At 38.1% G+C, this 27,724-nt stretch overlaps 1 long non-coding RNA gene across 1 annotated transcript in view; it reads left to right on the top strand.

Annotated features, from left to right (window-relative positions):
- The first annotated feature begins 2,746 nt into the window (after nt 1-2,746).
- Nucleotides 2,747-27,724, top strand: part of LOC143640931 (uncharacterized) — a 103,949-nt gene continuing 78,971 nt past the window's right edge. The window contains exons 1-2 of the long non-coding RNA XR_013155198.1: nt 2,747-2,814; nt 5,020-5,082. This is a non-coding gene — a long non-coding RNA (uncharacterized LOC143640931). The remainder of the gene's footprint in view (nt 2,815-5,019; nt 5,083-27,724) is intronic.

The following is a 27,724-nucleotide window of genomic DNA, read 5'->3' as shown; positions in this document are numbered from 1 at the left end:
TCAGTAGGTATAGGTAAGTGATTTTTAGTTATTTTATGGACTAACACATAGAAAGCACAGCATTGCACATGCTGACTCTTGTTGACTTTGCTTTGAAAAATAATTTCAGAGAAACTCAACTGAGTTCAACCAGAACCATCCTAATTGGCTTTGATCAGTAAATCATCAGAAACGGCTCTGCTCTTGCTTAGTCCTTTTTTCCTTCTTCTTGTCAAAAGTGAATGATTAAACACTCAAGTTATGGTGAATTACAAAAACCTGCTTTGTATTGGGTTGGATGTGTTGCTATTCCAAGTAATGTTTGCTTTCTCTCTGCCTTAGTAAGAATCGGCTTTACATTCTTTAGTGGTGGTGTTTGTCATTTCTCACAAATTTATTAATATTTTCGTCTGCACAGCTACAAAAATAATGTCAAAGCCCAAGTAAATTAGTGGTCTGGTAAAGGCCTGCCTGACATTCAAGGCCCTCCACAATCTGGCTTTTATTTATCCCTCAGTATTACTTTCCACTGCCCACTACATAAGCAGCCTATTTTAAAACATATTTTACTAGAATAAAAATTAAAACATATTCAAAGCTTTCCCTCTCGCTTTTCACTTATTGAAAATTCCAACTTTTTTCAAGGTCAGCTCATGTCGTACTTATTTTCACTAAAATGCCTCCCCTTGGTAACTAATTCTCACTCCTGTTTGTCCTGAATGTCTGGGTCCCATAATGAACCTAGCAAAGATGACATTGCTACTTTGTGTACAACCAGGATATGAAAAATTGTGATCTTTATGTGTAATATGAATTGTAAAGCATTCTGCTGTCATACATAACAAATTAGAATGAAAAAGTACAAATTTCAAAAAAATTAATTTTTTTAAAAAAGAAGCAACAATGAGATCCACTGAGTATGAAAATATAAACAACCTGTTAAGCATGGAAAATAGCAGAAAATGGTTTAAGACAAAGAATTAATTTGTACAACAAAATATAAGATTTTATCATTTCTAACTCATAACATCAAGGCCCCATATTGCACAGTTCAGGAAGTACCAATCACACTGTATGATAGTTAAAAAGTACAAAAAAGAAAAAAGAAACTAAAGGGTAAAATGTAATGGGTTTGATTATTTAAAAATTTGAGAATTTCTTTGAAAGTCATTTTCCACAAAACACATACATACTACTTTAGAAGAAGGAACTTGCAATGTCTAAAACTGATAAGAAGTTACAACTTGTAGTTTATAAAGACTTCTTACAAATCAGCTCCAAAGAGCCATAAAGCAAAGAGAAATGCTAATCAGAAACAATTTAGGAAATCCCAGAAATCTGAACATTTAAAAAAGTATATGAAGAGATGTACAAACTTACCAAAAATAAAAAAGACTATCAAATGAACATAAATGAGATGGCACTTTATGAACAACAGTGTGGCAAAGAGCACAAAAGTAGAGAACAGGAAGTGCTGCTGCGGCTGAAGGGAAGCAACAGCTCATGCCCATCACCTTTTGAAGATTACATATATTGAAACAGCCATTTCACAAAGTAATTTGTCATTCTGTTTCCCCAGGATAATTGACCTAATAATCCCACCTGTGAGTGAATACAGGCTGAAGAAATCTCACAGAGCTAAAGATGACTATATGACAGTATCAATGTCAGAATTATTTGAGGTTAGGAAGGAAGTAGCATGTCCATCATCTGAAGACTAGATAAATAACATCATGTTTTACTGTTCTTTACTCCAAGACCAACACAAAGGGATTTGAGCATCCATGGGTTTGGATATCTGCTGGACAGCCCTGGAAACAATCTCTTGCGAATTTTGAGGGACAATCCTATGACTGTTGAGTACTTGAAATGTGGATATTTCTAGTTAAAAGGTGCTATCAGTGTAAATACAGACAGGATTTTAAAGGGGGTAATAAGAATGCAACATATTTTAAGGTATTGGACCAAATACAGCATATTATTAAAATGAACTTCAATGCTTCTTTTTTACTTTTAGAAATATGAGAATTTTAGGAATTTTACAATTACATATTATTTTCATTATGCATCTATTAGAGTTGCTCAGAACTACTAGTATATTAATTATGGTGGAAAAAGAAAACAAATGCTTGGATTGTCCAAAAAAATCACCTTAAAATTTTAGGTAATAAAAATAAGTGCTGGATTTAAAAATGTGTTATTGCTTGATTGCGAATTCCATGGTCTCAGCTTGAGTTTTTCTTCATTTCAGAGAAACGCTGTGATTTTCCCACGGTAGAAAATGTAAGGCTTGCCCAATATTACTATTCTGGCTCGGTTGCAGAAACGTATGTGAGCAGGCGCCTGCACCCCCTCTCTCCCCGCTGGCCGCCTGGGGCGCCGGGATCCTGCTCATGCGTCCTCTGCAGGCTCCCACCCTGGGGCCCTGTGGCCCAGTGAAGCTGCCCGGCGCGTCCCTGTGCGCCCCTTCCCCCCCCCTCCTGGCGACTTCCTGGTTTGTAGAAGGTGCAGGAGTCGCTGTGGGCGGCCTTGGGTGCAGGAACTAAGAGGCCCCTGCTTTGGTGGCGGCGGGGGCGGCGGCCTGCGGAGAAGGGGGCGGTGGACACGCCGCTGCTGCTGTCACAGAAAGGCTCTAGGGGTGGGGTGGGAGGCGGGGTAGCTCCTCCGGGGGCGCCGAGATATGGGCCCTCGGCCACCGCCGCTGTGAGTAGCCTCTTTGGCGGTGGGGCCGCCGGCGGAGGCGGGACCGGCACGACCCTCGAGGGGAGGGCAGCTGGCTTCCAGGCCGGGTCGGAAAGCCCCGTAGAGACATGTAACCGTGGAGTGCAGGTCCAAGTGAGTGGGGACCCGGGGCGCGCGGGGTGGGCGTCCCTCTGAGGCCCCTCCTGGCTCGAATCCTGGCCCCGCGGCTGCCTCAGCCCCGCCCGGCCAGCTCCCCCGGGATCGGAGGGGGTGGCGCAGGCGGGGGCGCGGCCGGGCCGAGACCCAGCTGCAGGCAGGACGGCGCTAGGCCGCAAAGCCTGCCGGCCGAGTTGGGTTGGGCGGGTCCGCGGCTGCCCCTGGCTGCCGGGGCCGCGCCTATGCCTGCACCCGGGGTGGCCAGATAGCCCGGGCGCAGCGACACCCCCCGCCGTGGGCTTCTCCTCCTGCGGGTGTCAGACTCCACGCCTCTGGGTGGTGCGAGGTGGCCGGGAGGGAGCAGCCTTGAGGTTAAGCGGTTATTATTTAAAGTGCTCTCCTAGCATTAAGATAACCATTTTTGTAAGCTGTTTTTATTTTTTCGGTTCTGACTTGGATGTTTCCTTTTGCTGTTTCTTAGAAAATTAAACGGGTCCCTGAGGCTTGTTTATTGGAGGCATTGTGTGGTGTGTGGTGCTGGCAAAGGGTATGCCTGTGTCAAAGTATTCATCAGTGCCTGTCTTACTTCAGCAGGTTAAATAAAAAGCAATTTGAATAACGATGGTGATTTTTCTTTTAGGTATCTTAGAGGCATGAGTTCTTTATTTTTCTCCTGAAACTAACTTTGGAAAGCATTCCGCCTTTTACTTCCCTCCCTTCAAACTCTTCCCTCAAATTACAATAATAAATATCACATATATTTGTATAATTGCAGAAGGCCTTTTAAATGTCACAGAGTGTAACTGAATCAATATTTAACTTTTACACCTACGAGAGATTCTAAATAATACTAGAAAAATAGGGAAACTATGTAATTAAAATTATTTTCTTCAGTGTTTGACAACATAGTGAGTAGGGTGAGTAAAAAAAAGGAGGATACTTTTTGACCTATTATAAGAAGGAAATTACCTGAGTGTGCATTATTTTCATTGAAACAAGCTAATAGTGGGGAAGCCAAGAAAATTCATATTTGCAAATTGATTTATAGAGTTTGTCACTTCCTATGATTCTAGATACATGTAAAGATTTTTTAAATGAACATTTATTTAAAAGTGAGAGCTGGCATTAATTTCTTGAAGGAAATACATATTAAAAATTGCAAATATACAAAGACACTAAGGTCTTGGCAGGGGTACCTGAATTATGTGTATTAGCATTTTGGCATTGTGGTGTCACAATCTTGTGATTGTGATGGAAAGAGAGATTAAAACCAGTCTTTTGGGAGAAAAAAGTGGCTTAATAAATTTCACTCCACTGTTTTTGAAATTTAACCAATAGGTTAAATGTGTGAGAAGTTAGTAAAAATGTCAGTAAATTCTGAATGAATCAAAGCAACCTTACTGTTCCTGTAGGGAAAAATCTAATTTGGAGGTCAATATCCATTTTCCCCAAAGAAAATACATACAAAGCAGATCTTTTTTCTTAGCCTTGGAGTGTGTGAATAGTTTGCTACCATAAACATGTTTAAGTACAGTAAGTACATCTCAAGAAGAGCATATGCAAAGTACCACATTTATAGAACATTATAAATATTACATGGCAATGGCAAGTGGAACCAGGTAGTCGTAGCAAGTCCTTTGAAAAAGGCCTGAGAACCTATGTTAAGGTGTGGCAGGGTTTAAAGGCACTGAGGAATGCAGTGGCTTTCCAATTTTGATTCAGTAGGATAAAAGCAATGCTTTGCATTTATACAGCAGTATACCTTTATAAGGTACTTGCACATATATTATCTGATTTATAGTTCTCACAATTCTGTGATGTGGACAAGACTCTTTATAGGTAAGAAAACAGTCTTTGAGGTTAAACTCTTTGCCTCAAGTCTCTCTTAAGTTGCTAACTGATAGTGTTACTTTTGCTGTGCTAGTTATAGTTATGTACTTAGAAAAAGTATATTGAGACAAGAACAAGATTAGTTTTAGAATTAAGAAAATATAGGGGATGTGGGTATATCTCAGTGGTAAGTGCATGCATTGCATGCATAAGGCCCTGGATTTGAGCCACAGCACTTCATGCCTAACCCCTAAAAAGATAAAAAGCAACACACACACACACACACACACACACACACACACACACACACACACACCTTTATACAGATGTTTGTTTTAGGAAATAAATATAACAAAGTTCTTTTTCTTTTAGGGAAAATCCAGAAAGAACCTTTGACTTGGTATTGAAGGTGAAATGCTGCCTCAGAAAATGAAGGTATGTGTGTTCTAATTCTTAAAATATTTGATTACATTTGTCAAAACAAGGGTTAACATCATGGACTGCTGGAGCATGATAGTATCAGGAAAGTAAATAATACTACATGTGGGTTCTGCATCAAATGTCTCAAGTTGCTAGTAATAAAATAGATACTAGGTCTTTATGGTGGGTTCGAAGAAATCAGGAGTTTTATCCATGCAGCTTGAATTTCAAGCATGTGTTAAGCCTGTATAACTTACAATGTATTTTTATCCTTTGTTGATAAAAATAATTTTTCATAATGGTAAAAGAGGATGTCTTTTCATTTTCTTTTGTTTGAAAATGTAGCTCCATTTGAAAAATGTTTAGTGCATATTCTCTTGCTAGTACTGATGGGACCTTCACCAGTTTCCTGGTAATGTTTCTAGAATGTGAAATACAGACTGAGTAGCCCCTACTATTGATTTACTCCAGTAACATGGCATTTTCAGAGGGAGGTAACAATCGTGTAACATTATTTGGAAGGGTTTCAGCTAACAGTCTGTACAGTTTCCTGAAAATACAGGATATTTTAGTACTATGACTTTTGTCAGTTTTTCCATCACTTTTGTTATAATGTATGTGTTTGTGGGGGAAAGAGAAGCAGAAAAGGATAAGAAGTATCTTTTCTCATTTAATTCTTTCTAGTGTGTCCATACATGGTACATCTTCATGGATATATTCAGCATTTAACTTTATTTGCTGTGTTCTTAGACCCTAGATAGCATGCTCTGGGGTTTTGTGGAGACTAGTTGGCCATCTAAAGCCTTGGTGTAAAGTCTGCTGACATTCTTAGTTTTAGAGACTAGCCAGAAATTACATACTTTTAAGTAATTTGGAACTGCACACCTTAAAATAGAGGAGCCCAACCCAATTGTGGTGAAATGGGCATGGCTAATTTTAGGTAGTAAGTCACACACATTCCTGACTCTACCAGCTCTGCCTGTTGTTCTTCTGGCCTGTTTGAATTACAGCTGTGATCAGGTGTTGTCTACTGGTAAGGGGTGATTCTAAGGTTTTAAAGAGCCTTTTTTTGAATAAAAAGGTTATCTTTTTTTTTATCCTGCATATTGTAGTTTGTCAGTTTGCATCTTTCAGGCCCAACCAAATCCTCTTTACAGAATAGACATGTTATGTGGAATAGATAAATATTTTTTTCAGCTCTGATTTAAATTTATACTGTATTTATGGTATTAATCTTGCAAATACCTACCATACTATTACCTCAGTGTATGAAGTAATGCTTACCTGAAGTGTTTGTAAAATAGCCTAAATTCATTTGGAAAACATGGAATGTCTGTGATTTTGAATGCATGATTTAAAAATTCTAAAGTGGTCTTGATGAAAGGATGAATCTGCCTTATATTACAACTGATCTATTCATGTGTCACAGAGATTGTGACCTGCTGTAAAGATTTTGAGTGGTTTGCTCCCTCCTTCTTCACTTTGCTCTTTGTCACTTAGCACGAGCTAGTTATTCCAATATGTATCTTGTACTTCCAACCTTTTTAAATTACCGACGCTGCCGTTGTCGTCATCGTCGTCTTCTTCTTTTTTTCTTTTTTTGCTGTTGTTATTATCTAAATCACTACTTCCTAAAAATACCTTCATATGTATTTGAATAGTCTATCCAATTTGGTGAAATTGAAATGTCATGATGGATAAAGTAAACAATTTGTTTTTTTCTGTAGGTTAATGCATTTTATATGGCTGTTTGGAGCAAAAAATTCTGAAGATTTTTTTTGAAAAGCTAAACTAATTGTAAAAAGCATTAGTCTTTCTTTTATGATTTTGATCTAAATAGTATGAACAAAATGAATACCGTAGGGTCTAAAAAGTTATAAATTTTGTGCCCTATAATGTAATGATATCTCTAACTAAGAGGGCTATAAAAGTTAAATTTTATGTCAAGTTGAAAGTTTGATGTTCTATAATAGTTGATCAATTTTTTCCTTTATTGATAAATAAGAAGGGAAAATGTATTGAAATTATTTTTTAAATTATTGGACTATTTAACTGTCCATAAACTCTTTTAAATATGACTCTGAGGGCTGGGGATGTGGCTCAAGTGGTAGTGTGCTCGCCTGGCATGCGTGTAGCCCTGGTTCGATTCTCAGCACCACGTACAAACAAAGATGTTGTGTCCGCCGAAAACTAGAAAATAAATATTGAAAAATTCTCTCTCTCTCTCTCTCTCTCTCTCTCTCTCTCTCTCTCTCTCTCCCCCTCTCCCTCTCTCTCTCCTCTCTCACTCTCTCTAAAAAAATATGACTCTGAAATGTATACTAACTTATTTGAAGTGGAATACTTTTTTTTTTTTTTTTTTTTGCTAACATGTAGACAAGCATGGGTGAAATTTTTACATGGTGGTTGAAGTGGAAAACAAAATGTGTGAATTTGGATGCTTTGGGCTACCAACATAAAACTGGTTTGAATACTAAAGAAACTTGAAAGTTCATATAAGAGGAAACCCAATAGGTCGGGAGTGATCCAGGTTCTTTCTAATTCCTAGCTCTTCCACCCACAGAAGGCTTAGATTCTTGTGACTATAAGATGACCATCAGTAGATGTTGGAAGTCTCCTCTCCTGTTCATGTCTGTAGGGCTTTTTATGGCTTTTATATATGGCTTTTTATGGCTCTCTCTTTAGATTCACAAGTTTCTTTTCTAAAATACCCCAGAAAACCTCTTGTTGTATCTCAGTGTCCTGAGTTATCTTGGCCATCACCATTTCCAGTGTACCATTGGCAGAGTAGGTGGAAGGCTGTGGCATGACAACCATGATTCATTTACTGAATAGTTGGCAAGGAGAAGGTGTTGGGAAACCAATTAAAATATTCTTGGTAAAAGGTTTCTCAGAACATTACTTTTTTCTTTTGATGATGCTTGATCAAATAGAAAATAGGTTCAGGGTAGGCTTGATTTATGCAAAGATTGAAATGCTCTTTACTCTTTGTGTTAAGGTATTTGGTATGCTTCTCTTATTCATTATTTAAATAGGGAAGTTTTAATTTCTCTCATTTTTCCTGAGTAACTTAGGTTATAAGTATCTTTAGAGATAGTTATTATTAAGTTTTAGTTAGTAGTTTGAAACAGTATGAGTTGTTCAAATATAATTTGATATAGCCAGCTTTGGTAAAATAGTGATCTTGACCTGGTCTGTTGCTATTTGGATTTGCTTTAGAGGCATTACATTGATTGTTCTGAGCACAACACATTTTAAAAATTAATTAATTCGTTAGTACCAGGGATTGGATCTGGGTGCTTTAATACTTAGCCACATCCCAGCCCTTTTTATTTTTTATTTTTGGGACAGCAAAAATAATAATTTAGAGGGTCTCTCTAAATTATGTAGGGCCTTCCTAAGTTGCTGAGGTTGGCTTTTAACTTGTTATCCTCCTACCTCAGCCTCCCGAGTCACTGGGATTACAGGTGTGAGCCACCATGTGCAGCCACAATAAATTTTAGAACACTGAAGAGTAATTTAGCTTCATATGGAATGCCCCACAAATTTAAAAAAATCACCATGAGAGGGGTTGCTAGTGTTTCCCATCATGCTTCCTGTGTGTTAGTAGAATTGCTTCTGGTGGTATCTGTGGACTGCTTGTGGCATCTTTTAATGGCCATTTCCCGCAAGATAACCTTAGTAACTTGTACTTTAACTCTCCAGAGTGAAGTGCCGAAATTTAGATCTTAATGCTCATCCTGGTAGATCTCCAAGCTAGTTGCCCTCCTCCCTCTTCTCTTTTTTCTTCTCTATTTTCCATCAGACAGGGAAGTACAGCCAGTAGTGATGGCCTCTGCTCAGTTCTAATAGCAGAGCTTATTGTTATTATTCTGCCTCTATTTTTCCTAAAGTGATTTAAGATTTCAGGGAAATGAAAAGTAACCCTTCCCCAGTAGAGACAGGACATGCCCCCTCTAAAGGTTTTTCTTTTATGCAGTGACTTTGAGACTGTAGCTTTCTCTTTTTTTATTCTGTTGATAGTTTGCTGCAAGCAACAGAAGCAACAAACAATGGTGCAGTCCTTCTTCTGTAGCACAGTCCTGATTTTTTTAAAAAAACACATGGTCTATTTAAGCTTCACAAGTCATAGGGAACCAGAAATATTTATCACTATTTCACAGATGAAGAAACTGAAGCACAAGGAAATCAAGAAACTTGTCCGAAGTACTAGTTGCAGAGTCTGTACTTCAATCACTGCTGTATTGCATAATGACTTTATGTAATCTCAGTATAGGCTGTTTTATCATTGGAGGAAATATTAGAGTATATGCTATATGTGATGCAGGTAATTTTTTTGAAACAGTAATATAGTGTTTTAAAATTACTGAATCCAATATAATTCCACCTAAAACTACTACCAGGTTTTTTTCATGTGGTTATAGACCCTAACTCAGCAGACTAACCTCCTAATCCTTTGTTTTTTTAGAATTTTATATCTCTATATTTAATGAATCTTTGATCCAGTACTTCTATTTGTTAGTAATTTTAAGCACATATATAGCAAACATTTTTCTTTTTTTCTTTCCTCTTACCTTGAATAATTTTCCTTAGGAATAAATCTCTTTTTATAAACAGACTTTTTACTTTGATCAGCTTATTCAATCTGGTATCAAATTATCCATTTTTAAAAAATCTCTGGTTTATGTTAGCAGTTTAATGACCTTTTACTCTTCTTAAATCAGACCATTAAGTCAAAGAATCCTAACTTAGTATTTCCTGTGGCCTGCACAAAAAGGCATTTCTAAGCCCTCTTTGGCATTTAATAATGTTTTCTTCTATTGATACCATTCATACTAGAATTCATAGCCTTTCAATTCTGCATATATTTTAGCACTTATTGTGTTCTTATAGGAATGTCTAATATAGGCACATATAGTCATACAGATAATATGACTAAATGTCTGTTTACCTGCTTTAAATAAGCTCTTCATAGACCATATTAACAGATATATATTAATTTGTATCCTTAAGAAAAAACTTATTGCAGTTATCAGACATGTTTAGTGAATATTTACACAATGAAAAAAACTTGGACCTAGTTTATTTCTGGCCATTGAATTATTGAAATGCTGATTAAATTAATTAAATTAGTTCATGGAGAGCTGTTTGTACAAGTGATCTTAGATGCATGCTGGCATGAAAGTATCAGGGACATTAACATATACCTAAGTCCAACAACCCTGGCATTTAGAAAATAGAATCTTGGAGAATTATACACACAGTAAAATGGTTTAGGAGAAAGAAGCCGGATGAGAATTCATGTAGATCATCTCACTAATTCTAACTTTGAGGTAAATTTGAAATCCAGAGAAGAACCCACTGTTTAAATGTTGATTCTACTTGTATAAGATGAATTCTTGACCTCCTCTCATGCCGACCTCACCTTGTGTTCTATTTAGGGTGATTCTGTCCACAGGAGCCTATTGTAGTCTAAACAAAGCTGTTGAACTTCTCACACTGGTCAGATTCTTCAGAGGTATTCACTGGAACCAGGAACTGAGAAGGGGAAGATTTAAAAATGACATCCAGGTTTTTGACTTGAGCAACTGGATGAATCATGGTGACATCTGATCGTAGGCAACATAGAGAAGAACCAGGATATTGGGGACTAATAGCACTGTGTTCAGCGGCAGGTGAATAGCAGCCCAGCTGCTGAGGACACCCAGGTGGAGACAGTGAGTGGGGCACCTCAGCTGGAGGGGGCAACTTTGGATGCATGGACCATTGTTGTGGTTTGCATCTGAAATGTCCCCCAAGGCTCCTGTGTTAAAGGCTAGGGCCCCATGCAGCAGTGCTCTGAGGTGGGGTCCTCAGAGGAGACAGAATCATGAGGATTCATATTTTAAATTGGAAACTTTAGGAGATGGGACTTAGTTGGAGGAAATGGGTGACTGGCACATGTCCTTGAAGGGTGTATTTTGTCCCTGGCCATCTCCACCCTCTGCTTTCTGGGTACCATGAGGTAAGCAGCTTTCTTCCACTGTGCCCTTCCTCTGCAGGCCTAACAGCAACTAGGTCAAGCAGCCAGGGACTGAAATCTCTGAAACTGTGAACCAAATTAACCCTTTCTTACTTTAAGTTGATTTCACTCAGTTATTGTGTCACAGTAATGGAGAGCTGATTAACACAGTCGGAGGCGTTGATTAGCAGCTATCAAGGCACAGCTGGCATTCAACATAATGTGAGTGGATAATCCTGTCCAAGAGGACTGTACAGGGTGACTGGGAAATGAAATGTAGGCCAGAGCCCTGAGGAAGATGAGTACATAGGGGAAGTCTGGATAAGGAGTGTCGCAATGGGCAAAAGGTGTGACTTATGCAGTCCCAGGGGGAGATATAAAGAATATCTATGTGCTTCTGCCCTGTCCAATGCTTTATTCACTCAAGTCACTCAATACAATTTCACTCTATAGGTTCTTCATCAAGAGAATGACAATCCTTAATGCTGGTTACTGCAATAGGTATAATCAATTCACAGCAAACAATTCTAGATTAATTAATTCTAAGCACTGCAAACACATGTAATCATGACAGCTAATGACAGACATTCCCTCTGCATGCTAAGTTCAAGTATCAGATCAAAAGTCTTAGGCTTGAAGTCCAGCAGATGCACACTCACTTGGACCATGGTAATCGAGTCAGGAACCAAGGCAGGCTTCTCCTGGGGTGGAGCTTACGGCTGGCTGAGGAGGCAGTCATAGGGAGAAGTTGCACCTCTCACCAGGGTCCAGAAGTGGCTTAGAGTTTGTTAGCCACGAGAATAATGCAGAGGTTCAGGCAAATGACAAGAGTTGGGATGTCAGTCCAGGTCCTCATCAGGCTCTCAGGCTTGTGTGCATCAGTATTGCCCGGCAGAATGTCTGTTCATTTGCTCTATTATTTATGTTAAGTTTTGGGGCTTCCCCCCTTCAATCCTTAGCAGCTACCACAGGATTTCTCTTTGACATCATTTACCCTGGGGTTAAGACATATGGTCTGGTGGTCCTCACCCTGATCTTTTAGCCTTTCCCTATTAACCAGGGAGGAGCCTGCAAGAGGCTTTTCTCAGAGTTTATCATGGAGGGGGAAAGTCACTTGTTTGTGCCTGAGGGACATACTGGAGGGCTCCCGTAGGCACGCCTGGTGAGACTGGTGGTTTCAAATTGGAAACATCCACAGCTCATTTTAAAAATGGAGTTGCTTAGGCTCAGGCCCAAGGCCATTCTCACAGGAGCCAGTAAGGGGACTTAAAAAGAGTGGTTAAGGGATGCAGTATAAGGTTACAGAAATCAAACAAGCACAAAAGGACGAAGTGGTCAACCGTGCCCAGTATTTCCTTATGTTATTTTAAAAAGTAGAATACAATGCAGGTCTAAATAAACTATCTTTGAGTAAAAAAGCAAATAAGTTAAATAGGGATGAAGTTAACCTCAACTTTACACACTTGTTCTCACTTCATAGATAGACATATTAAAATCTGCAGGAAAGATTAAGTGTTTTAGTACTGGTGAGTGCGCTTCATGAATTTAAAAAGTGTCATGACTTGGAACACTTACATCATCAATCTATTGATTTTCTAGATAGAAGGTGAGGGCCTGGGAAGGGGAAGTCACCTGCCTAAAGTCACGCAAACAGTAAAGGGACTTTCAGGGGGAAGGGTTAAGGATCCTTGATTCTCAATACTTGTTTGGAAAAAAAATCATTAAAGCAAAAATAAATAGTTTATAATAATGAGGGTTCATTAACATGGCTCAGTAATGATGACAAGAAGTACATAAGAAAGATGGCTTACCTTTGAAAGAGAAGTGATAAGCAACTCACAATATCCCCATCAGAAATAGGGAAAGTATTTGTCACCTATCTGGGAATGATTGAGTATTGTTAGGTCTGCCCAGAGGTCGAGTGATGACCTTATATTCCTCTTTGGTCATGGTGACAGTCTCTGACCTGGAAAATCAGTCATCAAAGCCCCTGCTGATAGTCTTTCTGAGCATTGCTCTAAGCTTCAACTGTATTCAATGTGATGTAAACAGACGTGGACTTTGAGTATGATCTGTTTAGGATTAAAATGGCACAACACTGAGAAGGAAAAAAATGAAGGAAACATAATTAACTATATGCACACTGAAGCTGATTATTAATTGTTAACATTAAATGTGAGGAAAATATCTTTGGAGCATGGAAATTTCCAGAAAAATTATATAAATTATATTTTAGATTTGTGAAATTGAAAAAGAACATATTGCTTTTCCAAAGCAATTATTTAAATGTTGTCTCTTAATTATTCTGTAGTATACCCCACTGTTGAGACCAGGGAGGCTGCTCATAAAGGATTGTGTCTCCTAACCTGCGGTTCAGTTGCTCCCATTTCTCCCGGGGAAGAACTGATTCATTTAAACATAGATGCTACAGTGCATAGGCTTGGTTTGTTGGAACTTTCTGCTATACCATAAAACAATGTTCAACAATACACAGTCCCTGGCCTAAAGATGGCCAGCTGCCCATCCAGGTCTCACTGAAACCTAACCATGCCATTTACTCCTCTTTGCCAGTGGCTGCTTCATGCTACAGTGGCAGAGCAGAATAGTTATAGAGGAGAGATTATGGGGCCCAAATAGAAAATATTTACTATCTGACCTTTTACAGAAAGCTTGCTATTCTGCCATAAAAAAGATATTAAAAAATTTAGTAAAATGTGAATTTTGAAGGTAATTTTTTATGTTCAACACGCTTAGCCACACTGAAAAAGGTATCAATGCTTGTCTTTCACAGGGGACATTTTGACACATTTCAGAAAACTGAACACTTAATGGTCCTGTATGACTTTTCATAGAATTTGTCTATCACCCATTGACATGCACATCTTATTAAACTTACTAACACAATACTACTTCACCAGGTCTAATTAACATAATGCAATGATGTTAAATGCTATCATGATGTATTTTCCAGGATACAAAACATCTCTGCAGATTGCATTTTGATAGAAATGAGGAGAATATAAATAACCCTGAGATCAGACAAAGCGAGTACTACTGTTCCTGCCAGATGAAGGTCATCAGTCATCTTCTTGTGATTGTATTTATTAATTGGGATTTAGAAAAAAAAGCATCCACAGCTCAATAGATGGATAAGTGCAAAAGGGACTCAAGGGGCTCTAATAGATTATACCAGTCAAGATACCATATTTGCAACGGGGGCTATGATTGACATCACTCTTGAAGAAAATTTATAATAATCTACTGTCACTCTGCAAGATTCACTAAGGCCCTGTATCAGTCAAAATTGAGTTATACAGTGATATGATAGGAATTATACTGTTTTTAATTTTTATTATTAATATTTGGGATTCCTTCACAAATGTATTTTTTCTTTTTATTCTGGGAGAAGAAGTTGCACTTGGCTATTTCTACCATACATAGTACAGAGATTTTCACAGTAGCATGCTGTGCTTTTCTAAATAATAGAAGCTCAAAATGGTCCTTCAGGTACACTGGGCACACTGTCAGGTGGACTACTTGCAAGACTCCAGATATATCTGCCTCCCAAATTCCCCACTTGGATGAACCAATGTGGTCTTTTGATTCTGTGAATGTTGACTCAGCTCCAACAGCTGCTAATTCCTCCTGAGGCACCACCTACTGTGCTGGGGTCTGCTGCTGTGGACCCACTTACCAGGAATTGCTATTGAGTTTCCAGTTTCGAATGAGGTCTAGAGTACCAGAAGACTCTGCAGCACAAGGTCCAGCCTGACCTTCCTCCAATTTTTAAACTCACATTGTTTCTGCATTGTCAGAACAGATCATTTTGCTCTTCTGTGTAGATTCCAGAGGATCTGTGCAGTAGTTGGGTTTAGGTGGCTGGTATTTTCCTTGAGATTCTATTTCTATGTATTTTTGAGCGGTACGCTTTCTAAAACACATTTCCTTATTTTTTTAAAAAAATATTTTATTCCCGAAAGCATAAAACAATGTCTGAAATTCTTGTAATGGTATTCTGTGTCCTTCATGTTTAAGAAATTTCTATTTTATCTAAAGAGAAAGTAAAATAAATAAATAAACTACAAACCATGGATCCTGAAGCTTTGCTCTGGAATATCTCACCACTGTTATTACTCAGCACAGCTCCTCTTGTTTGTCATTCCGCTTCTTTATTAGTTCCTAGCCTTCCTATAGAAGTTTAGTTTTTAATTTTCCAATGAAATCCTCCTTTAGTACTTTGAAGCCTCATAATGCAATTTAATCTATGCATAGTCTTCTCAATATTTTCCATTTATACACTCACAATATTTCACAATTTATGAATCCAATATTTCTCACTCTATGTATGTCTGTGTATAAAAATGAATATGTCTAATTATGAATACATACCAAGTTTTTTATTTTTCTTATGCCAGACTGTCTGACTCCAGAGCCTGTCTGTCACCTATCCACTAGGATAGAAAAATACAAATGACATAAAGATAAGTTTGTTGTAAAACTACTCTCTTTATTCTTGTCAACATTCTTTTTTTCTTAAATATATTTGTTGTATTGATATACAACAAATACATAGCCACTCAAGCTTATTTTGTTATTGTAAGCATTATACATTCTTTTCTATAATATTACTTTGTTTTTATAATTTGTGTGTAATTCTTTTAAGCAGCATATGATTTATTTTTGCTTTTTTGCCCCATTTTCCCAGATATGTTTGTGTTTTTTTTCTGTGTATTTAGGTGACTGACCTCTCATGTAAATATTAATATTGTAGTTTCAAATCTAACATATTTGTTCTCTATTTGTCCTATGTGTTTTTAACTTTGTTCTTCTTTTCTGCCTCCTTTGGAATAAATCAACTTTAAAAAGTTTATCTCCTTTGGCATCTTATTAGACAAACTCTTTGTTATGTCAGTGAGTGCTTGAAAGTGTGTAGAACACACCTTAAAGCTATCAGAGTCTACTTTCAAGTGTGCCACTCTGCATGCAGTCATCCCCATGGTCCTATTGTCTTGCACTTAGATCCTACATGTTCAACTGAAAAGATCTCTATTTTGAAAATATCTTTAAAAAATCTTTATTAAGAGATTTTTTTTTTAAATCTCCAGTGACCATTTTCAGTGCCCTTCATTTCTGTGTGGATAAATATTTACATCTGGTGTTATTTTCCCACTGATTTGCTTTACTCTTTCTTATAATACAAGTCTGCTGCTCCTAAGTCCTTTTGGAACTTCTATATTTAAATACATTTTTATTTTGACTTCATCCTTGAAAACTATTTTTTTTTCTGGTAATGAAATTGCTATTTTTTTTCTCCTTTTTTTTTTCTTTCCGTGCTCTTGGTCCCCTACTGTCTTCTGCCTTATGTGTGGACTATTTTTACCCTTTTTTTTTCTTTTAATGTAGATAGGATTTTCTCCTTCTCACTGGTTTTAAGCAATTGGTTATGTGGTGTCTTGGTGTACTTTTCATCTTCTACTTGTTTTTCTTGAAGTTCATTGCACTTTTAGAGTCTCTAAATATATTCATTGCATTCTTTGTATGTTTAATATTCCCTCAAATATTTTTCTGTCCCTCCGCCTTTCCTCTCCTTTGAAGACTCAGTATCTAAGTTTTATCTCTCTGCTTCATTTTGAGTAATTCTTTGGCTCTTTATTCAGGTTCACTGGTGGACTCTTCCACAATGACTCACCTGTGGACTCTCCCACCCATGTATTTTCCAGTTACTGTTTTAATAACAAAATGCTTGATTTTGATGGTTTTTAGATCTTTGTTTCTACTTATAATGCTTAGTATTTCTTTCAGTTCCTTCAACACATAGAGTATGTTTTATTAATTTGTCTACTAATTCTATGATATTTTCCAGAATTAGATTTTTTCTTCTGTTTTGGTACTGGGGATTGAATTTAGGGGCTCTTGATCACTGAGTCACATCCCCAGCCCTATTCTGTATTTTATTTAGAGACAGAGTATTCCTGAGTTGCTTAGCACCTTGCTTTTCCTGAGGATGGTTTTGAACTTGCGATCCTCCATCCTCAGCCTCCCAGCCACTGGGATTACAGACACGCACTACCATACCTGGCTCCAGAATTGGCTTTGATCAATATATTTTTATCTTTATGTCATTTGTATTTTTCTACATTTTAACATTCCTGGCAAATTTTTATTGGATGGCAGACATTGTGGATTTGACAATTTTTTTCTTTTTGTTTCTTTAAATATTCTTGTCTTGATTGTAGTTAAGGTAGTTCAAAACAGGCTGCTGCTTTTAGGCTTGCTCATAAGAGTTGCTAGATAATGTCAGGGCAATGCTTGTTTGTTGAAGGTAAGTTTTTGTTCTTCTGAGGCTGAGCTATTCTGAGTCCTCTCGTTGTCCCCTGAATTAGGAGATTTTTTTTCCCATTTAGTCTGTTTTGAACAGAACTATTCTTGGTCTGTGTAAACCCTGGGGACTTTTTCCCTTCCCCTGTCTGAAGAACTTCAGCTCCTTGGCCTCCCCAACCACCAGCTCTGTCTGCACAGCCCCCACTCTGTTCTGTCTTGCACCTCTGGCCAACGGCTTGTGCTGTCTTTGAGTTCATTTATTCTTCTCCTCAGCTCTCACTGATCACTCTCCCTGTGTTCAGGGTCTTGAACGCTGCCCTTTAATATGTTCTTTCTTTTTTCTTATTTCTTTTTAGAGGGGAAGATAGATATAGTTCCTACTAATATGATTTGCCCTAAAGCTGATTCAATGTCTTTGTCTACCCCCCACCCACCCCTGCTAGTTATTAAACTGTTTTGAGAACAGTTTTAGATTTAAAGAAAAATGAAGCACCGAATACAAGAAATTCTCATATACCCTTCTCATCACCCCCACATATTCATCTTGGTTTTGTTTCAAGTGTTACTGATTTCTTTTTTTATTTTATTTATTTATTTTTATGTCGTGCTGAGGATCAAACCCAGTGCCTCACACAGGTGAGGCAAGCGCTTTGCCATTGAGCCACAACGTTAGCCCTGATTTCTTTTTATCCTTTGTTTAGCTTATTTTGGGTTTGGTTTGCTTTTCTAATTTTCTGGTTTTTGAAAGTAGAAGCCAAGGTCACTAACTGGAGGCCTTTCTTCTCTGCTAACATAGGTTTTCAGTGTTATATATTTTAAGGACTATTTTAGGTGTATCCCATACATGTTGACTTTTCAATTTTGATCTTTTACTTGTAGTTCACTTGGAGGTGTGTTGTATTTGCAGATTGTTCAGGTGTCTTTCTGTAATTCTAATGCAATTCCATTGTGATGGGAGGACATATTTTGTAAAGCTTTATTCATTTTAAAGTCTACTGAGGCTTGTTTTATAGTCCAAAAAATAATTTTGGGGATAAATATCCTGTGTGTATTGAGAAGAATTTTTGTTTTGCTTATTTAGGTACTTTTTCTGTAAAAATCAGATAGATGAAGATACTTAATAGTGTTTCTCAAGTACTTTATATCTTTTTTGATCTTTTGCCTACTTATTCTTTCAAATAGTAAGAAAGGAGTATTGCAATCTCCCAAAATCATAATTTAGGCCTTGTCAATTTCTGCCTTGCTTCTGTCATCTTTGTTTTAGGTATTTTGAAGTTCTTTGGTAACTGTAAACACACTTAGGGTTTTATTGATCCCTTGATGGGTTGACATACTTACTATTATAAAACATCTTGTTTGTTCTAGAAACATTCCTCATTCTGTATCCACTTTGTATGTTATTAATATAGGCATTTTAACTTTATTTTAATTTGTATTATCATAACATATTTTTCTGTCTTTTAATTATAACTTGTTCATATCTTTACAATGAAGTGGATTTTGTTTGACAATGGGAATAATTGTACATTCCTGGCAAATTTTTATTGGATGGCAGACATTGTGGCTTTGCCTTTGTTTTGTGTTTGCTTAGAGTAGTTTCCCCAACCTACCTTTATTGACAGTTTGGGTGAGATAACTCTTGGTTTTGGGGTACAGTCCTCTGCATTTTTGGATGTTTAGCTGCATTTGTGGCTTATGCTAGCTGGTTGCCAAAACTTGCCCATCTCTTGTCACAACAGTGAAAAGCACCTCTAGCCATTGCCACATGCTCACTGGGATGACCCAAATCACCTCTGTGTTGAGAACCGCTGTTTACATGTTTTACTGGCATATTTGAATTTAAATCTACCATCTTATTGTTTTTGTTTCATTCATTCTTTCATCTCTATCTTTGACTTTTTTAGATTGAGTAATTTTTATAATTCTGTATTTGTTATTCTAGTGGCTCATTAGATGTATTCATTTAGTATTCATAGTGTTATTCCAGAGGTTTAGTGTGTGTGTGTGTGTGTGTGTGTGTGTGTGTGTGTGAGAGAGAGAGAGAGAGAGAGAGAGAGAGAGAGAGAGAGAGAGATATCTTCAAGTGGTATTGTGATCACTGTACATTTAGTATAAAAACTTCTTAGCAGTGACTTCCCTTCCCCACTCCCTGGCCTTTTGGACCCCCAAGCATTCTTCCTGGCTTCATGCTTCCTCATAAGACTCCTCATCTGTTCGTGTTGATCAGGGCTCTGCTGAAGGTTGGAGGGGGGTGTATACATGTCTCTGGGGCTTTCTCTCCCTCTCCTTTCCACCGTTGTACCCTGTAAAGTCTGGTCATTTTGGTCTCTCTAATCATCACACTCTGTCCCCTCCACTCAGGGTGACCTTCAGATTGTGCTGACTGCTCTCCCTGCACTGTGGTCTGGAAGCAGTCCAGGCAGTGCACAGTACATTGGGGCTTTCATAGACCCATGAAATGTGTTTTTCTTCTCTCTGGTGTCACTGACAAGAGATGCTTTTCTTCCAGTGTCTGAAAACCATTGTGTTATAGATATTGTTCAGTTTTTCAGTTACTTTAGCAGAATGGATAAATCTCATCCCTGCTACTCAATCATAGCTAGAAAACGCATCACCTCAATTTTATTCAAGCAATGTCTCTGACATTTCTTCCAGGTTACAAAGTTTTTTTTTTCCTCCCCCTTTTTTTATTACAGTTGCTTGCTATTGTTAAACATTATCAGATATTAAGTTGTATCTTCCAGTCTCTCAGTGATCTAGAAGAAAATAAGCTGAGATCCTATACTGGGGACAAAGAATTTCAAAGAACCCTGTTTTTGTTAGCTTTTGGTTGTTGGGATCACCTGCCAAGAACAATTTAGAGGAGGAAAAGTTTATTTCGGCTCACACTTTTGGAAGTTCAGTCCATGATTGGCCAACTCCATAGCTCTGAGCCTGAGGTAAGGCAGAACTTCAAGGTAGAAGGGTGTGGCAGAGGGATGCTGAGAGAACTCCACTCACCAGGGACAAAATATAAAGCCCAAGGACATGTCAGTGACTTACTTCCTGTAGCATATCCCTCATGTCTGCAGTTACTACCCAGTTCAATCCATATCAGTGAATTAATCTACTGATTAGTTTATACCTCTCACATCTAACGATTTCACCTCTGAATATTTTTGCATTATCTCACACATGAACTTTTGGGGAACACCTTATATTTAACCATAACAAGCCCTCAATCACTATGTCCGAGGATTCTGGGAGTTAGATGCATTTTCAAATCATCTCTGGCTCTAGTCTCTTACTTCTCCATACTCCTCACTTTCTCTGTTTTATTTGATTATAACTGTGACAAGCAATTCTAATTGTCCTATAGGTTGTGTGTGTGTTCTCTCCCTCTCCCCCCCCCTCTCTCTCTCTCTCTCTCTCTCTCTTTCTCTCTCTTAAACCTATACAGCATTTGTTAGTTTTATACACTGATATTTGTGGAACATTGAAAAAATCACACATTTTTATTTCTGATGAATTTTGGGGAAACTCTGATAATAGGAAGAAATTTCACTGGCCTCTTACTCCAGAAATATTCTAATCTTCCCCATCTTACTAGATGATTTGGTTTCCTTTATTTATTTATTTTTGTACCTTTCCAATATTGTCATCCCTTTGGTGTTGCCCATGAAATTTGAAATCCATTTCCTTCTGATGTGCTGGACAATTTAATCATGCACTGAGCCTATTCCTGAACTCGAGCACTCTGAGGTCCTCCTGTGTATATACCAGGCTAAACAACCATATCAGTTCTAGGTGATTGAACCTCAATCTAATGATATGACTTAAGAAGGGACATTTTTCTCTTGTGAAGGGAGGGGTTATATCCCAGGGAGAAGCATAAATAGACTCAAACCCTTCAGATTTTCCCCAATTCTCCTGTTTCTTGGGCAGCATGGTTTAATGACTTCACACTAATTCCCTCTTGGACACTGGTTCCGCAAGTGTAGGTCATCCAGGTCACCCTAGTGATGAGCCCATTCTTCTCCTAGGACCAATGTGTGAGATTCTGTGGGAGAGCTCCATTTGACTCAATATTTGTCTACCCTGTGCTGGAGGAAAAAGTCTAAAAAACTTCTCAACATGTCCTCTTATAATGCTAGAATAACACCAAAAATTTCTCCAAAGAAGCCGACATGCATTTCCTAGGTAAAGGAGAAATTTTATACTCTTAGGTGTGCATTCCAGTCCCACAGATTATTTTTAAAACCCAGTTTGCTATAGTTATTAATAGCAACTTTGTTAACCATTGACTATGTACATTATATACACGTTTTCATTGAATACAACATCCTTCCCATTTTGAAGATGAGAAATCTGAAGTTTACTGAGACTAAGTAACTCATCCAAGGACAAATTTCTGCCTATTAAGTAGCTGAAGTTTGAGACCCAAGTCCCTTATCTGCAAGTTTCTCTGGACCCATGATCTTAATTATCATACCACACTGCTTCTACAAGATTTCAGAATTGACCTTCTGTGTACTCTCATAATCATTCCTCTGCCTTCAATATTTTTATCATAAATGGGGAACATAGTGTTATTATGTAAAATCTATATCTTTTCAAAGTGTGAAGTAAGCATTCCATTTTTACTCATGCTTCAGTTGGTGAATGATATTAACTTTCTGATCTTTATTGCTTTATTGCTCTGTAACTAGGACCACTCACATGAAGACAATTCCTTTTTTTTAAAAAAAAAGAGATGCAGATGGAGAGGAAAAGAGAATAAACTTTTACCAAGGTCTGATTATTCCTGATATTTTATATGAAATATTTCTTAATATTCATATCACCCTTGTGATAGGCAATTATGTTTTAGAGTGGGAGAACAGCCTGAGAGAGCTTGATGTCAAAGGTTCAATCTTTCATGCATTCAATAAGTCACTAAACTTCATGCATTGATAGAGTGAGAATCATATAGCACAGCATCCCTGTTGTGAAAGATCTCAGAGCAGAGAAGTGAATAGACCCTTCCATGCAGTAAGAGGGATTGTTCTAGACACCTAGACAGGGTGTGCAGGATGCACATGGAGAGCCTTGCATTCAGGAGGTGCCAGGCTTCGTAGGAGAGACTATATCTAAGCATAAGCTTGAAAATCCCTGAAAACCATGCGCATGGTGAGTGCAGCATTCTGCCCTGGGTGATTTGAGCACACCGAGGGAACAGGAAAAATGTGGAAGAGTGAAAGAAAGAAGGGAAATTTAATATTTGAAAGAATTTAAGTCCCTGTTTCAACCAGGTAAATCCAGATGACAACTGAAGGACTTTCACTTCTTCTTCTTCCTCCTCTTCCTCCTTCTCCTACTTCTTCTCCTTCTCCTTCTCCTTCTCCTTTTTCTTCTTCTTCTTCTTTTGAATCCTTGTGTCATGACTAAAAAATGTGAAGGATTAAAAACTTCCCCCAAGGACTAAGTAGCCGTAGAATTTCAGCTTGTTTTTCTGGTAAGGATCTTTTATGATGGAATGAAACTCTGCACATCTGCATTTTTTTCTTTCTGATGTTGAGGAAGTTTATTTGCAAATCATTTTGATGATTTATGGGAGACAATTCTCTTTTCCTATGTACTGTATATAATTTATGCAACTCTGAATCTGTGTTGCAAGAAGCCAGAATATGGAGTGAGGACATGCAGGGACTTAAAGTAAGTGTATGGATGCCTGCATGGAGGGGTGGCATGGGCCACCAGGGAGTGTGCAACCTGATTGATGGGCTGTGGATCCAAAGGTGTAAAGGGCACCCCATGATGATCCTGGGATTGTGAGCTGCCCTTTAAAGGAAATCCAAGCTTTTCATGTGCCATTCTTGATAATAATGCATTTATTATGGAATGTGGCTAGGGTTAGGGGAGTTCTATAGACAAGTAGGAAATAATATTTCTTGTGCTCAACTAAAAAACCTTTGCCAACATCTACTTCTCAGAATTGGACTTGCTAATGGGTGATAAATAGAATCCTCTAAGTTATTGTGGGCCAAATTAATCTTCGTCTTTCTTACATTGTTTAGGGGCTTGTGAAGTTCAAGGACTAAGAGGTCGGTGAAGTGTGGTGGATATTAAGTAGGAAGGAGGGAATTGAGAGGTGAGGCTGAAGTGAGTACAGATTGTCTAATTTAAAGATTCTTACGGGAAAAAAAAAGATGGTTAGATATGTGTTGACATGATTGTACTGTTTTATGAAAACCAGGCATGTGACATTTTAAGGACACAAACATGCAGGGATTGGAAAGCAATCAGTCTATCACAGTGGTTCCCATTCTTTGCTACAAATTAGAAACACCTGGAAGCTTTGAAAACTACAGATGCCAGGTCACACCCCAAACCAATTACATCAGAATATCTGGTGATAGGAGCAAGGTATTTAGTGTTTCATTTAAGGAAAAAATAAGGGCATGAGCCCTCCTCAAGGCTGTCAATACATTTGTGCATAGAGTTCTAACCCAGGTCCAAATACAATTTGGAGGAACTTTTATTTACTGCCTGGACTGAAATTAGAAGCCCCAGGGGCAAGTCTACAAGAGATGTATTGTGCAAACTCATTGTCCATCAGGGGCATTCATATTTCACACAAAGAATTTGGAGCACCGAGACCTTAAAAATATTTCTGTACCTTTAATCAGACATCAATAGCTCCTGCACATTTGTTCCCACTTAAAGTCTGGGAAAGGACTTGTAGGTTTCTTTCTTTTCTTTTTTAACCTAGATTTCTAAAACATTTCAGTCTGGCTTGAGGGTGCTATAGAAATGGGCAGAAAAGTGGATGTTTCTGGCTCACATACAGAATTTTGTGCTTTCAGTGTAATGTGGCTCCATGGATAGCTTCTAGTGATTTCACATGAGGGGTTTGTGGTTTTCCCTAACTGTTTTGTGGTCATCTATTTTGGGGACATTTTGATGCTTTTCCCATAATGGGGATTTATCTGATAGTCCTCCTCCACCTCTGAGATGAAGTTGACAAAGCACACATTCATGCAGGGAACCACTGACTTCCTTAAGCATATTTTCCTTCTCAAGCCTTGCGAAGGAATCTTCCAGAAGATATGCACAGTGGCGTGTAAGTGGTAAAACATTTTCCTTTTGATTTGCTGCTGTTCTGTGGTCTTCAATATGTTATCTATTTTGGTATTTACTATGGACCTATTAAGTTAGTTCCATTTAACTTTAAGTGATTTTCTACTGTTTTTATTTCAGCTTAACCATATCTATCTGATTCACTTTGCAAAACAGCAGAAATTTCTAATGGTAGCATTGTTGCTGCCTTGACCCAATGAGATAAGACCCAGATTTGTTCTGTTTATTGTACTTTGCTTCTTGTTGTTTTATTCAATTAACCCCCATGGAGAAGAATCATATATTGGATGAAGAGTATTGGTAATGAAATCTGCTTTTATGAAGTGCAAGTGCTTTTTTGAAATGCTCTGATGAGCCCATGCAAAACCAGTGAACACTGAAATAATTTCATCCATTTATTTTCCTATCAAATATTTTTAACTCTAATAAACTTGATCAAATATTTTTTAACTCTAATAAACTTGCTGACCTTCTTGGCTACTTTAGTTGTCTGCACAGGGAGTCTATAGGGACTTTAGCTCCTCAGACAGGTTCTATGAGCTACCAACAAGTGTTGATGTAGCTTACAGTACATCAATAAATTCTCTGGGAGAATTTATTTAGGATTTTTCTCTATCCACTGGTTCTTCCATATCTTCATTCTCAGTCAAATATCAGCATTGCTTCTACTCCAGTCACCATTGTACTATCTTTGGGCTCTGGCTGACCTATTAGAAATAGTCACTATAAGACCATGACCCAGTACTTATTCTGATCTAGTTCATGGGGCTCAGATATTAGATTCTTTCTTAAAACTCCCCAGGAGATTGTAAAGTGAGCGTGGGGTTGAAAACCAGGAATCCCAAAAGATGGTTGCTATACTCCAGTGGATCCTGAGAAGATTCCTAGGAAGCAATGACTCACTTTTCGATATTCACTTGGTCTGTGTTTTGTGAAATATGATGGACTCAGACCTGAATTCTCATCTTTGCGTATTCATTTTTTGTCACCCACTGTTTGGAGCATCTTTAGGACCTTCAATCACAGTTCAAATTCTATATCTATCATCTTCTGTGAATGTCATCTATGATCTGAATATTTGTGTCCCTCTTTATTTTATATACTGAAACCTAATTCTGAAGGCAGAGTACTAAGAGTTGTGGCCTTTAGGAAGTAATGAGGTCAAGAGGGATGCATGGGAATTGTGCCATTATAAAATAAGCCCCAGGGAACCTGTTTGCTGCCCCTTGCATATGAGGACACCAAAGCACAAAGGCACCACCTGTGAGGAAAAGCCCTCATCAGACGCCAAACCTGCTAGCACCTTTATCTTGGATTTCTCAGCCTCCAGTACAGCGAGAAACAAATTTCTATTGTTTATAAGCTACAAGTTTATGGTGTTTTGAATACGGCAGCCTAAATGTACTGACAACATTTTCTAGAGGTAACTTTGGTTAAATTAACTAACCTAGCTGAATCTATTTGCTAGTTGGCAAAATGAAACCAATGAAACCTATATCTCGGGATTCTTTTGCTGTTCAAATAAATGAGGTTTGTGTTTGAAATCCTTAGTAACATGCTTAGTCAGAAAAAGCCTGGGTGGGAGTTGCCACTATGTATTAGAAACAGCAATGGCAGCAGTGATATTTACCAGCCACACTCGACTTTGTGTTCCTCTGAGACAGCATTTGAGACGAAGAGTTAGTCTTTGCAAGTTAGACAAAATGTCCAACCATTATTATTACCCAGAAAACACACTAGGATGTAAAACGTTCTGTAGGTCACCAATTTCAAGCTTCATTAAACTCTGAAAAAGCGGAATTTTAAAGTTGGGTCTCTTCACAAACAAACAAAAAATTCAAAATGCCATAGTGCTTTTCTCCTGGGTATGAATGGCAGAAGTCTGGAGTCATTGGCCAAGATGATTAACTGGGTGAGATGCAATCTCTGAAGTCATCTGAAATAATGAACAAGGCCAGGTTTCAGCTAGTGGAGAGCATAGGTCCTCGTTATGTCTAGGTGTTCCAGATTGAGAAGAATGCTTCTGGGGTGCCAGGAAGTGTGTTGTCTAGAAAGATCATGCAGATTGTAGTGAACAGTTACAGTACCTGGCTAGTGAGTAAGCTCAGAAGCTGTACCAGCTGCTGTCAGATGTGGCTTTGAAATGGAAACGTGAGCGAAAGAGCCAGTTAAGTTCCTCATGTGTCTTTCGTAACTCAAATCCAGGGCCAGGATTTTGACTAGTCACACATGTATCAAATCTGTGCTATAATCCACATTTTAAAAGAGAGCAATTAAAAAATTTGCCTCATGATACAGCAAGCACCACAGATTATTTTAAAATAATAACATAATGCAGCCTGGGGGAAAGGGAATGAATGCTGCAATAAGAGGGATTCAACATGAATCCCAGATCTATCACTTATTAACTCTGCTCTGTAGCAAATTACTAACTTCTTTGAATAGGAGCTTTTCCAGAAATGAAAGGGAATTTTAACAACCACCTTGGAAGTATGGTGACAGAATTAGTTACCAAATCACCATTGGCTAAGGCTTAACATAATGCCAAAGACAGCCAATTCTCAAGGTAGGTTTGTCTCCATGTCCTTTTCCTTCTGTCCTTATTTTGTACCCATCTACTACAACACTGAACCCTGTACCCTTACTTTTTATTCCAAGCCTCAGTTGGAAATAATTTTGCTGTTTAATATTTGAGGTAGAGTTTTAATTCATGCAAGTAATGATAAGTATTGCTAAAGTCACACGTGTCTGTGGATGGAGAGAAGGGCATGAGGGAAAACTGAGAAAAGCCTATTTCTTGTGCAGGTTTGCATGGGATCTAATCTTTGTATACCCTATTTCAGCCAACCTCATTTTCCCGCCTACATCTTGGTGCTGGGCTGGCAGATTAGTGTCTGGGAGGGAGGGCTTTACTAGGGGGGCACAGGAGGTTCATTGGTCTAAGTGGGCTGGAAGTGGGCAGGTCAGAGTGCGAGAAGTGGCCACTTCTAGAGGTGACAGGAAAAGGTGGAATAGTACAACAACTCTTCGCAGTGGTCAGAGGGTGCTTCCCACCATCTGTAAATGACCTGTTAATCAGGTACATACTTAGTGGACTACCCCTAGCCTTTTAAAAGAATGAGCTATTTCAGAAAGCAGAAACTTTTCCATAAAGAAAAATCTTAGTAACTGCACATGTTGCTTGTGATCAAACTCAGAAGTTGAGTCTACTTTCCCTAAGTGTGAAATAATTGGGAA

The sequence above is a fragment of the Callospermophilus lateralis genome, unplaced genomic scaffold (genome assembly GCF_048772815.1).
Source record: "Callospermophilus lateralis isolate mCalLat2 unplaced genomic scaffold, mCalLat2.hap1 Scaffold_79, whole genome shotgun sequence".
In the NCBI taxonomy this organism is placed as follows: Eukaryota; Metazoa; Chordata; class Mammalia; order Rodentia; family Sciuridae; genus Callospermophilus; species Callospermophilus lateralis.
The sequence above is the reverse complement of the archived record's forward strand: the minus strand, read 5'-3'. Positions and strand labels throughout refer to the sequence as shown.